We start from the raw sequence: 7,684 nt of genomic DNA on the forward strand, positions 1-7,684 counted from the left end.
ATTTGCTACGATGTGACCAAATTCCCCACCATCCCTACAGCCCACTCGCATGGCCTCTCCCCTACAGTCCCTTCCCACTCTGTCTAGTCTCAGTGATAACAATGAGCCTGGTGAATTGTAATTACTTGCATGTCTCCTTCTTCCTAAGCTACTTAAAGGGAAGGGGGTCTTCTTTTGATTGTCTTTTTTCATAGATAATATGTTCCACAAACATGTGAAACAACAAAAGGGAAAAAAGAGCCTGGCCTGTGGTGGTGCAGCGGATAAAGCATCAACCTAGAACACTAAGGTCTCCGGTTCAAAACCCTGGGCTTGCCTGGTCAAGGCACATATGGGAGTTGATGCTTCCTGCTCCTTCCCCCTTCCCTCTCTCTCTAAAATGAATAAATAGAACTTTTTTAAAAAAAGGTAAAAAAGAGAACACTGTGAAACAAAGTCTCCTTCCCACTCTGTCCTCAGCCACTTCATTTACCTCGTCACATGCAATACTTGACTACGTTCTTTTGTACCCTTCTGAGATGTTCTATGGATATACAAATAGATGGTATATTCTTTTTTTAATCTCAGGAGGAGCATAGGAAAGGAAACAAGATGCTCTTTCCTTTCCTATGTCTTGGCTTCTACATGATCATATGGAGCTGACAGTTTCTTCCTGATGGCTGCATACTATCCATGGTAAAAAGAAGGCATGGGACAGAGAAGGCACTCACGTGTGTTTGCTGAATGGACAGTGGCTTTCTCTGGCTGTCACAGGCACCTTATCATCATGTGGGTCTCTAGCTGTCTGGTATGAGGTGCACCTCTGGGCTGGCTGAGTCAGTTACATCAAAGGCTAACAGTGCCTTCCATGAGCTGCTCAGGGCAAGACCCCTCTTCAGGCCAGGAGGTGAGGAAGTGGGACACCCAGAGACTCTGACTTCTGCCTCTGCCATGCTTTTGTTTTTTTTCATTTTTAAGTGGCAGATACTGAGGTCAACTCTGCTCCCTCAAGATATAAGAATTTAATTATCTTGGCTGGATGGTTCAGTTGGTTAGAGCATCGTCCCGATGCACCAAAGTTGTAAGTTCAATTCCTAGTTGGAATACATACAAGAATCAACCAATGAGTGCATGAGTAGATGGAACAGCAAGTTGATGTTTCTCTCTCTCTCTCTCTCCCTTCCTTTCTCTCTCTAAAATCAATTTTAAAATATTTTAAATTAAAAAAATAAATAAGAATTCAATGGCTACGCAGTCTCTAAAGGAGAAGGAACAATAAGAAAAGTCCTGGAAATTGGGAATGCAACCTTTGAGAAGCTATTACATCATCAGTTAGCCTGGGAAGTGCAGATGCAGCTTCCACATTCTCAGACCTCACTGGGACAAGAGGAAAGGCAATAAAAATGAGGGAGAAGGTATTTTCATTGTCTTAAGATGAACACTGGAATCTTCTTAATCTTATCTCAAGGCCTTTCTTTCTTCTTTTTCTTTTCTTTTTGAGAGAGAGAAAGACAGGAAGGGAAAGAGCTGAGAAGCATCAACTCATAATTGCTTTCACTTTAGTTGTGCATTGACTGCTTCTCATATGTGCCTTGACTGGGGCCATGTTCCCTTATTCAGGCTAGCAACTTTGGGCTTTTCATGCCAGTGACCTTTTGGGCTCAAGCTGGTAAGCTTTGAGATCATGTGGACGACTCCCCCACTCAAATCAGCAACCCTGTGCTAATGAGCCAGCAACCTTCGGACTTCAAACCAGCAACCTCAGTGTTCCAGGTCAACGCTTTATCCACTGTGCCACACCAGTCAGGCTCAAGGTCTTTCTGTCAATATTTCAGCTCTTTTCAAATATGTGCACATATTTGCACAATATCTGCTTGTGGCACCCTAAGATATAGCCAGGTGTTCATTAAGTAGGTGTCTTTATACGTATGTATATCCAAGTGGGTATATTTCCACCACTAGGCGTTTAAGAAGGGCCCATTTAAATCAAGCAGACACTGGAGGAGATGACAAAATAAAGTGCTGAGGACTTGTGTCCCAATTCAGGTAAAGGTGTGTCTGGGATGAAGACGACATATGCATCCTCTGTCAGGAGCGTCTCCTCCCCTCTCTGGAGAGACTGTCGTCCGTGTCTTTCCCACGCTTCATAGCCTGAGTATCAGGACACTCTGGGGTAGGAAGTTGAGGGAGGAGTGAGACGTGGGGGCAGGAAAAATAAAACACTTTTCACGTGGATTGGGCTGGCTTGGACAGGTGACAAATGACAACCAAAATTCAATAGCATGCAGGAAGACTGACTCCGGGGATTTGGCTATCTGGGTTCTCCAGTTTTCCAGTACATACAATGTTCCCCTCTGCACATTCGCGGGCGGCGACTGAAGTTGCTGTGTGTTAGGGAATGTAGACAGACATGAGAGCAGGCTCCTCTCCACGCTACTGCCAGACCTAGGGTCAGGGAGGCAGAGAACCAGGAAAGCCTGAGGGAACGGAGGGAGGGAAGGGAAAGGGAATTCTGGGTATCCACCCCTAAATCGTTTTCCATTCCCATTTTCTGCTCATTGCCTCCAGGCTGGCCCCGGAAGCCAGTTTGGCCATCTCCTAATCCACAATCTCTTACTCTTCTTTCTCACTGGTTCTTATTCTTGTGTTGTTTCTCCTGTTTCTGCCTTGCCTCTGCCCACTCCTGAGGGCCAAGAAATGGGAGAAAACAGGGGTCTGGCCCAGAGAGAGGCCTCAAGGCAGCGGAAGAGGGAAAGGGAGCCCAGAGCCTCAAGCAACAGAGCCACAGGGCTCTGCTTCTAAGTGAGAAGCTTAGTGTTCTTTCTCCTAATCAAGGTTCCTATGGAGAGTTTAGCCTGCTGGGGCTGGGAAGGCCACTCTCAGCTCTTCCTCTCCTTCCTCTCTCATCTGGCTGCTGGTTTACATTGGACTTTCACGTTTGGTATTTACCAGCCTCTTGACTGAATCTGTGGACTAGTGTCTTTCATAAGTTCTGGAGCACTCTCAGCTATTATATCTTCTCAAACATTTGCCTCTGCCCTATTTGTCCTTTCCTCTCTTTCTAGGCTGTTAATTAAACACAGTAAGGCCTCTATCCACTGCGTCACTTATCTCCTCCGTCCTTTTCCCCTTTCTTTCTCTCCTCGCTGTATTCTGGGTAATTTCTCACTATTATCTTTTACTATGCTAATGCTCTATTCCACTGCATCTCAGCTGCTTTTAAATTAATGAGTTGAATTTTTTATTGCAGTTATTTATAATTTTTAGAATTGTTTCTTTACTTTTTTAAAGCTCATTTTGTCACCTTACGTAATTTCTTATTCCCTGCAAATAGTTTCAAGCTCAACTTTTATTTCTGTGACCACAGTCAACAGGGCTGTTTTACAATCTGTTCTGATCCTTCCGATGTGTAAAATATTCTCAGCTGTTTTTCATTTGTCTCTTGTTTCTAACATTCTCACTCATGGAACCTTATTTGCTCGTAGGCGTGGCTATCTCTAACCATGTTCTGCTAAGTGCTCTGGAACAAACATAGAAATCATCTGCCTGACCAAGCAGTGGCAAAGTGAATACAGCATCAACCTGGGATGCTGAGGACCCAGGTTCAAACCCCAAGGTCACCGGCTTGAGCGTGGGATCATAGACACGACTTTATGGTCACTGGCTTGAGCCCAAGGTCACTGATATGAGCGAGGGGTCACTGGCTCTGCTGGAGCCCCCCCATCGAGGCACATATGAGAAAGCAATCAATGAACAACTAAAGTGCCACAATTAAAAATTGATGCTTCTCATCTCTCTCCCTTTCTGGTGTGCGCTCTCTCTCTCTCTCTCTCTCTCTCTTTCTCTCTCTCTCTCTCTTACTGAAAAAAGAAAAAAAAAAAAAAGAAAGAATCTGAGTATGAAGGGGCCTCCTAGAGATTATTTGCTGACTGCTGCCAGGCACCAGGGCCGCCAGCAGCCCAGAGCTACCTAAATCGAGTTCCCAGTCTGAAGTTCCCTGGATCATCCAAGGCGACATGAGCCTGGGCTGGTGTTCTTCATTCCACTGTTACCCGGATGGGATAGCCCTTTGGGGTCTCAGAGTATTGAGGGGAAGATCTTCTATTAGACTCTCGACCATGTGCAGGGACTGAGACTGGATTTCTAAGCCCCTCCCTGTTCCAGGTGATCAAAATGAAAGTTCAGATTCATTAGGGTTTCTAGGCTCTGGTTTTCTCTTCCTTCTTGGCCTATTAATTTTTTGCTATTTATCAACTCTTTGGGGCTTTTAAGATGTTTTTGATATATTATCTAGCACTTTCAGTTGTTTTACTGGCATGGTTGGTCAAATAATTCAGCCTGCAATTACCCGGCCTCCAATGTCAGCTGCGATTAGATTACTTGTACCCAAAAGACATCCGCTCTCCAGTCTGTACTCCTTCACATTCCCCTGTCCCCTTCCTGCTAAGATACAGAGTGGGGGAAGGATGGCAATTGTCAACAAGAATAACCACTTCCCTTAGAAGGCAGCAAGAATGGGAAACTCATAATAGCCACCTTGGGAGCCAGATTTAGGGGTGGACCGGCCAGGCTTTGGCTGAAAGGCCAATATACACAGGACCCTAAAACATCATCATTAATTGAAATAAGATAGAAGAAAATCTCTGATGAGATGCGTTTTAGGGAATTACGGTATTAGTTTCAAAGGAGGCATGAGAATTTTGATAAGATGCAGAGGTAGGCTGTGACAGCCCCACCATTACCTTCAGCTGAGAGTGGGTCCTACTTATTACACAGCTTTTGTTTTAAAAATAAATGGGGCATGCAATTGCCCACCAAAGCTGAATTGCTCAGAACAATAGAGAAATTGGTCTTCTGTTCATCCTTCCTTTTTGTAGCACCTAATCTCTTTAAATAAAGTGTTGAACAAATATTTAAATAAAATCTAGTTTCTCTCTCTAAGGATAGCAAGAAACTGGCACCACAAGTTGCCCCTGGGGAGTGAAGCTGGGTGGAATCTTGTTACATATAAAGGCTTAGACAAAAGCACTATACAGATAATTACTGTCCTGAGGGGGCTCAGGAATGGACTCTGGGCATCGCTGGCATCCTACCCTCACCAAAGCTCCCATCCACAGCCAGGGTTTTGGCCTGGGATTGAAATCCACAGAAAGGCCAGAAAGCAAGTGAATTGTGAGGTGCAGCATCTGGAAATGTAAGGAAGGTAAAGGGAGTGGGGTTGTGTGGCCCACGCTGGACCTCGTCTCACTGAGCAGGGTTCTTATACAGAACCTTGAAAGCATCCATGCCAAGTTTGCAGTTGCATGGTCAGTATAGCCAATGGCTCCCTCTTCCTGGCTCGTCCTTGGCAGTCTCTCTCTCTCTTTCTCTTCTCAATCTCTCTCCCTCCCTATCCACTTATCATACTTGTCCACCTTTATTTTCTCAATATTTAGAGGAGCGAAAGGAGGAAAGACTTAGAAAAGACATTGGGAAGAGTCCAGCTATTTTTGGAACAGATTACCAGTGCTCCTTGCCCAGAATTCTTAAAGGAAAGGAAATCGCTGAGGTTCGTTGAATGGAGTAGGGGAGGTCTGCCTAAAGTTCATCCAAAAAGCTTTCTGGACACCTTGGGTGTCTAAACAACCCTGGTCCTTATCAGTGCTCGTTAACAAATCCTCATCATGTTACATAAGCTTATCGAGGGTTTCAGGGCATTCTCTTTATAGACATCTCATTCCATCTCCACTACAGCCCTGGGAAGTGGACAGGCCAGGCCTTCTTATCCCCATTTCGCAAATGAGAAAACTGATAACTAGTGAGTGACAGAGCCAACATTCCAAGCCCCGCCCAGAATTCCACACCCCAAACCCATTCCCCACATCCAGAGACAGGCCCAACGCTCTCACTCCAGAGCATCCTGGATTTCAACTCAGTGCCTTTATGGAGAATGGGAAAGACTGTGGTTCATTCCATGTTGCAAATAACGGCTTTCCCCACCCCCACCCCTGCAAAGAAAGAGAAGGAACATTACCCCCAATGGAAAGAAATTCTAAAGCCACCCCTGGGAACCTTTGGAGAAGCTATTTGATTTATTCCAATCCCTACTGGTATTCTGTGCCACATTTATAAACGTCAGTGCCGGAAATGAAGTTCCCCCTGCCCTGGCAGTTGCTGGTTGCTGCTACCGCTCACCAAGGGTTCAGGGAAAGTGTTTCCCCCTCCCCTTGATTGATGGAGAGCTGAAAATAAAAGAAAAATAAAAGCCCCCTGGAGCATGGAAGGGAGGAGGCAGCTTCTCAAGAAGAGAAAGGGAGTAATCTAGAAAAGGTTGATATTGATGGAACAGAGAGGGTGTGTGTAAATGTGTGCGTGCGTGCGTGCGTGCGTGTTTATGTGCGCACATAAGGAAAAAATCCAGTTTTTAAGGCCATATGGAAAATAAATACGTTCTTTCTGCTTATGTACAGAGATAGATGGAAAGTAGTAAAGTCTGTGGTTCCTTTCAGGGGCTCTGACCACAAGATGAGGGAAGGAAAGGGGGTCAGTGAGGTTGTCTTTGTAACTTCCAGAGTTGTACTCTCCCCAAGCAGAACCTGCTATCTCCTGGGGTCTGGGCCAGGGACAGAGGCTGGCAGAGACTTAGAACAAAGGGGTCCTGGAGGAGAGTAGAAAGAAATGAGAGGTAAAATGTTCCCAAAGGACCACACTGATACAAGGGCTGTCATTATTAACTGAACCAGTGGCTAAGATTGAAGCACTGCCCCCTGCCATATACACACGTTCCCTATGGGAGCAGCCTGTAGGACCACAGGCACTCCTGCAGTAGCGCCTTCCCTTGCAGGTCTCCTGGTCTTCGGGAAATGCTGGTTGGGACCAACTCAAACAGCCCTGGCTCAGCACCTGAAGGATGGACGCAGCCATTAACCAAGCCTGGCCTCAATGGTTCCCTAAGCAATAAGACACTTAAAAGCCACATTTAACTAGATTTCTTCTACCTTTATTTTAAAACATACTAAACCAAGTATTTCCAAATGAACATTGTTCTCTTCAGAGTCACCACCTTGAGAGGTTGTGTAGTTAATACAGTGGCAATCAGTGTGTGGCCCCAAATCATCTTGGAAGGTGAGATGTGAAACACTTCCAGACCAGTTTACAATCCCACAAGAAAGCGTCATGTTACTTTATAGAGGGCTCCTTTCTTTCCCTTCACTTGATTTATCAGACTTGTTTCCTGGTAACTTTTGGCCCTTCCCAAACACCACATCCTCTGCCATGCTGCTTTCTCAGAGTGGTTTGGATCAGCCTGTGGAGGACAGGATGGTTCAGTGGGCGGACGCAGATATAATTATTAACAAAAGACGGCAACACACAAAAGGGAGAAGAATCGTTATATTAATGTGATACGAATCTGGGTGAGTTTCCTCTTCACTCTCCTTATGAGGATAGAAATGTTTCTGTGTTAAAAAGTGTGAAATAAAGAAAATGTAGTGTATTTATATAATGGACTCTTATTCAGCCTTAAAAAAGAATAAAACTCTAACACATGATGCAGTATAAATGAACCTTAAAAATACTATGCTAATTAAAATAAGACAGACACAAAAGACAAATACTGTATGATTCTGCTTATAAGATGTACCTAGAGTGGTCAGATTCATAAAGACAGAAAGCAGAATAGTGGTGGCCAGGGGAGAAGAGGGGAGGGTGGAAGAAAGGGGCATTA

The sequence above is a fragment of the Saccopteryx bilineata genome, chromosome 2 (assembly GCF_036850765.1).
Source record: "Saccopteryx bilineata isolate mSacBil1 chromosome 2, mSacBil1_pri_phased_curated, whole genome shotgun sequence".
Taxonomy (NCBI): domain Eukaryota; kingdom Metazoa; phylum Chordata; class Mammalia; order Chiroptera; family Emballonuridae; genus Saccopteryx; species Saccopteryx bilineata.